Source organism: Myxine glutinosa, chromosome 1, assembly GCF_964187855.1.
Source record: "Myxine glutinosa chromosome 1, kmMyxGlut1.1, whole genome shotgun sequence".
Taxonomy (NCBI): Eukaryota; Metazoa; Chordata; class Myxini; order Myxiniformes; family Myxinidae; genus Myxine; species Myxine glutinosa.
In genome coordinates this window covers 266,693,508-266,699,507 of record NC_136261.1, presented here as the reverse complement: position 1 = coordinate 266,699,507, position 6,000 = coordinate 266,693,508, and the positions used below count along the sequence as shown (strand labels likewise).

At 52.5% G+C, this 6,000-nt stretch overlaps 1 protein-coding gene across 1 annotated transcript in view; it reads left to right on the top strand.

Annotated features, from left to right (window-relative positions):
* The first annotated feature begins 690 nt into the window (after positions 1-690).
* The window catches only part of SGO1 (shugoshin 1), a 57,188-nt gene continuing 51,878 nt past the window's right edge, over positions 691-6,000 (top strand). The window contains exon 1 of the mRNA XM_068131412.2: positions 691-747. The gene's annotated coding sequence lies outside the window, so the exon portion shown is untranslated. The remainder of the gene's footprint in view (positions 748-6,000) is intronic.

The following is a 6,000-nucleotide window of genomic DNA, read 5'->3' as shown; positions in this document are numbered from 1 at the left end:
GGTATGGATAATTACAAAAATGTTACACCGGATGGAAAGAGTTTGTAAACGTCATGACGTTAAGACGTAGCACAGAGTTTAAAATGTGAAACGTTGTTCTGAAAGTTACGTCTCGTGCTTTCACGAGGAGTCCGTTGTGTTATAATTTATATACAATCAAATGGAGCATGAAATAGATACATTAGAGATGGGGAGGGAATATTAACACGGAATTACCGGTACAGTATGGGAATATTAACAAGTGTGTGTCCAATTACCAATCAGTTTGCCATCGCTTGCCAAGCCAGCCGTTCCTTATTAACCATTCTGTTGGGGAGCTTGTTTGAGTGCTTAAGCCGCTTGGCAAGCGATCTACAAGTTTCTTGTTAATTGACACATCACAAGACTGACTTACTTATACAGTATACTTATAGGTAGCTTGTGTGTGGAGCCGGCATTATAGGCCGAATGACCTAATCACGCGCCAAAGTTTTCGGAAACGTTTCTTGTGTGTGGTTTGAACAATTTGTTTGTTTTCTATAGCGCTGTAGTGTGCGGTGGTTTCATAAGCGGTTTAAAATGGTCTGTATTTCTGTAAAATTCTGACTTGAATCAGAATGACGCGCTTTTACAAATAACTTTTTTAGAGTGTAGTTATTAGAGATTATGTATTAATTTTATGGTAGTCATTCGCCCCGTATAATCGTAGAGTTTTAAGCTAACCAATCAGGGAGCTGTGTGCGCCGTGCGGAGTTTTGATTTTCAAACGTACGTTCGTAAGGGAAGTCTTCGTAAGATTTGTGATTCGTGTTTATACTGAAGGTACATACTGTAATAACATTAGTCGTCATATGTTTCTTTTGTAAAGCTGTTTATTACATGTTAATGCATGGATTGTGCTTTTGAACGAGAGTGCAAAGCAGTTGATATCGTAAGCTGCAAAGCGAGAGAACAAGCCAAGGTACTGCTGTAAATTACAAAAATTGTAAACGGTTGTTGAAGCGGTAGACGGACGGGTTGTTTTGGTTTCTCCATCAAATGAAAAGTGTGAACTTGTTTCCAAGGTGGATCTGGGTACTCAGAGATATTTTAAAGAACATCAGCTGCAACTTTACTTTTTGTTGTTCTCCTCTTTATAACTATATAAGAATGTACAGTATAAGGGGTGAGGTCCAACGGTACCAAGCTCCTGCCCTGCCTTGACCACATTACTCCTCCACTCCCCTCCGTCCTCGGCCAACTCTCCCCACCCAACCTCCCGAAAACCCTCCCGACCTCCCACCCAACCTCCCGACCTCCCACCCGACCTCCCGACCTCCCACCCAACCACCCAACCTCCCGACCTCCCACCCAACCTCCCGACCTCCCTCCCACCCAACCTCCCGACCTCCCTCCCACCCGACCTCCCGACCTCCCTCCCACCCGACCTCCCACCCAACCTCCCGACCTCCCTCCCTCCCTCCCTCCCTCCCTCCCACCCAACCTCCCGACCTCCCTCCCTCCCACCCAACCTCCCGACCTCCCTCCCACCCAACCTCCCGACCTCCCTCCCACCCAACCTCCCGACCTCCCTCCCACCCAACCTCCCGACCTCCCTCCCACCCAACCTCCCGACCTCCCTCCCACCCAACCTCCCGACCTCCCTCCCACCCAACCTCCCGACCTCCCTCCCAACCTCCCGACCTCCCTCCCACCCAACCTCCCGACCTCCCTCCCACCCAACCTCCCGACCTCCCTCCCACCCAGCCTCACGACCCCCCACCCAACCTCCCGACCTCCCTCCCACACAACCTCCCGACCTCCCTCCCACCCAACCTCCCGACCTCCCTCCCACCCTCCCTCCCACCCAACCTCCCGACCTCCCTCCCACCCAACCTCCCGACCTCCCTCCCACCCAACCTCCCGACCTCCCTCCCACCCAACCTCCCGACCTCCCTCCCTCCCACCCAACCTCCCGACCTCCCTCCCACCCAACCTCCCGACCTCCCTCCCTCCCACCCAACCTCCCGACCTCCCTCCCTCCCACCCAACCTCCCGACCTCCCTCCCACCCAACCTCCCGACCTCCCTCCCACCCAACCTCCCGACCTCCCTCCCACCCAACCTCCCGACCTCCCTCCCACCCAACCTCCCGACCTCCCACCCAACCTCCCGACCTCCCTCCCACCCAACCTCCCGACCTCCCTCCCACCCAACCTCCCGACCTCCCTCCCACCCAACCTCCCGACCTCCCTCCCACCCAACCTCCCGACCTCCCTCCCACCCAACCTCCCGACCTCCCTCCCACCCAACCTCCCGACCTCCCTCCCACCCAACCTCCCGACCTCCCTCCCACCCAACCTCCCGACCTCCCTCCCACCCAACCTCCCGACCTCCCTCCCACCCAACCTCTCGACCGACCTCCCACCCAACCTCCCGACCGACCTCCCACCCAACCTCCCGACCTCCCACCCAACCTCCCGACCTCCCACCCAACCTCCCGACCTCCCACCCAACCTCCCGACCGACCTCCCACCCAACCTCCCGACCTCCCTCCCACCCAACCTCCCGACCTCCCTCCCACCCAACCTCCCGACCTCCCTCCCACCCAACCTCCCGACCGACCTCCCACCCAACCTCCCGACCTCCCACCCAACCTCCCGACCTCCCACCCAACCTCCCGACCTCCCTCCCACCCAACCTCCCGACCTCCCTCCCACCCAACCTCCCGACCTCCCTCCCACCCACCCAACCTCCCGACCTCCCTCCCACCCAACCTCCCGACCTCCCTCCCACCCAACCTCCCGACCTCCCACCCAACCTCCCGACCTCCCACCCAACCTCCCGACCTCCCACCCAACCTCCCGACCTCCCACCCAACCTCCCGACCTCCCAACCCAACCCAACCTCCCCACCCCAACCTCCCAACCACCCAACCTCCCAATCCCCCACCTTCCCAACCCCTGACCTTACTGATATACCTCCTCACACAATCCTCCCATCTCAACCGCGGTCTACCTTTTTTCCTACTACCTTGTTCCCTCAACTTATCCGCTCTATTTGCCATTCACTCTTCCCCCATCCATAGCAAATGTCCAGCCCATCTCAGCCAGCATTTCACCAATCTCCCCGTCAACCTCATCTGAACACCAATCTCCTCCCTGAGTTCATCCGTTCTCTTTCTATCCACCCTCTTCATTCCCGCAATCCTCTTGACCCAGTTGTTCTCACAAACCTGCAGTCTCTGTTGTTGTCTCTCTGTCAGTGCCACTATTTCCAGACCGTAAACTAAAGGTAGGCCGGCGTTACACAAGACATCAGAACCTTTTCTTTCAATCTTTCTGTCTGCCATTGCTCCCTCCGAGCCTCCACCCTCCTCCATGCATTCACACCCACCTGAATCCTCCTCCGCACCTCTGCCTCTGACTTATCATCCCGGTCACTGTTCCTCCCAGATACTCAAACTTATTTCCTTGTCTGATCCCCTTCCCCTATAATCTAATATTCATTTATTTTCTCTGCTGCCCAACCCACATCACCTCAATCTTCTTCATCCTCATTTTCAGCCCATGTTTCTCAAATGCCTCCTTCCACTCGCCCAGTACTTCCTGCATCTCCCGCTCTCTCTCCACCACAACAGCCAGATCGTCCATGTACAATATCCTCCCCAGAATATCTTTCATGTTTACCTTCCTGCTTACCAGGTCCAACACCATGATAAAAAGGAGTGGGCTAAGGAGAGCTTCTCTGCCTCAAACCGTTGTTCACATTGAACTCCTCCGACATCCCAGGACCAACCAAAACTCTTCCCTTCGTTCCCTTGTACAAACGTTCCACCAACCTAACTTCTGCTTCCGTCACTCCCATCTATTTCGGTGTCACCATCACCATCTCTCTCAGGACAGTGTTGTAGGCCTTCTCCAAATCCCAATGCCATTTCACCTTGCACTTCCAACCTCTTGTCCACCAGCTGTCTCAGCATGAACATCCCATCTGTTATTCCCATGCCCTTTCTAAACCCCTGCTGCTCTTCACCGATCTCCTTCTCCATCCTCTTCCTTATCCTCACATCCAGAACCCTCTCCAGCACCTTCATGACATGACCAAGGAGTGTAATGCCCTTGTACTTCCCTGGATCTTGAACATCCCCTTTCCCCTTCCATATTGGTACAATTAACCCTGTCCTTCACCCCTCCAAAATGGACTCCTCTCTCATACGTCCATTCTCCAACCTCTTCGTCCACCTGCCTCGGCGACTTCTCCTGCTCCAATTCTCTTTTTTTGTACATACCACATCAATGCCTGGCGCCCTTCCCTTTTTCATCCTCTTCAATGCTGTCCTCACTTCCTCTTCCGTGATGTCCACCAACTCCACTTTTCCCTGCACGTAGCTCCAGCTCGCTGTTACTTCCTTCCTGGTTCAACAGCTGTTTGAAATATCCTTCATACACCTTCAATACTGCACTAGCCTAGCCTCCCACCAACAACCTTAACCACTGCCCTCCCTCCCACCTCCGACCTTAATGTCCTTGCTATCCTCATTCCTGTTATGAGCCAATTTATAGATCATCTTCCTCCCACCATCCTCTTCCAACTTGTTGTCCACCTCATCTTCCATATCATTTCTCACCTTGAGAAAGCTCCCCTTGTTGCTTTCTTCTTCTGCCCATATTTCTGCCTTTCCTCAATTTTCTTATTTTGCCCTTTCCTTCCTCTTTCTTCTTTTCACCAACTGCCTTCGCTATTTCCTCCGTCCACCATACCTGGTTTCTATCCCTCGATGATGCACCCTTTCCTGATGTCCTTCCACACAACACTTCTGCAATTTCCCTAAATACCTCTCCGTACTTCAACTCCTCCAAACCGTCCGCTTCTTCGCTAAGTTGCTCATACCTGGCACTCACCTTTCTTTGTACTCTTTAGCAATGTTCCCCCAACACCTCCCCCACCCAATAACATTCCGACCCTGCTCTTAACCTCCCTCCTTTTCTTTATTCTCACCACAAACACCACAGACTTGTGCTGGGTGGTAACGTGCTCTCCCGCCACTGACAACACGCTCTTGCCACTGCCTTGCAATCATTAACCTTCCACGACTGTCGCTTCCTGTCCACCACAAAATCCAATTCTGTTCTGTGCTCTCCACTCATATATGTGACCTTAAATGGCTTTCCCGCTTTTGAAAGAATGAAGCACCTCTGGGCATCCCATTTCCTGCCATCAGCTCTACCAGCTCTTGACCCTCTCTATTCCTTTTCCCCCAACCAAATTTGCCAACACATTCCTCTTCCCCCAGCTCGGCTACTCCGACATGTGCGTTAAAGTCTGCCGCAATGCACAGCATCATCTCCATTTCAACCATTCCCATCATTCTCTACAGTGCATCCCTGAATTCCTGCTTCTCCGTCCTAGACCTTCCCATTTTTGTCCCCTATACTGCGACATAACACATGTCATTTGCATCTACCACCACCCACACCATATGTACAAGTCTCTTCCATCTTTATACTCAGACCACCTGCTTGCTGATCTCTTCCGAAACTATTATTCCTATGCCATTACTCCTTTCATCCTCTCCGGCGTGCAACAGCCTCTATCCTGCTAGCAACCTCCACACCGTCCCTTTTCCATCTGGTCTCCTGCACACACATTTCCAACCTCGTTCTCTGCATCATCTCCACCACCTCAACCCTACTTCCTCCCCCTCCCCTCCCCCCCCCCCCATCCCCCATTGATCCCACATTCAAAATACCTAGCCAAACCTCCCTTCTGAACCTCTGCATCATCTCCACCAGAGGTAGTACCAGGAGCGGACTTCCAAGGAAAAACAAAGCAGATGTGCTATGAACACCTGATCGAGATCTTCACCGTTTTAATTTACAACCCCAGATGTTGTTTCAATGTTGAAATATATTTGTTTCATTCTATTCTTTGTCCGATGCTGTGTAGTTTGTTGTTTAGCCTTTCTTTCTCCACAAATGTCTACTATTGGGACAATGTATGAGCAAATTATAATTAACACATTCAACAAAACAAACAAACA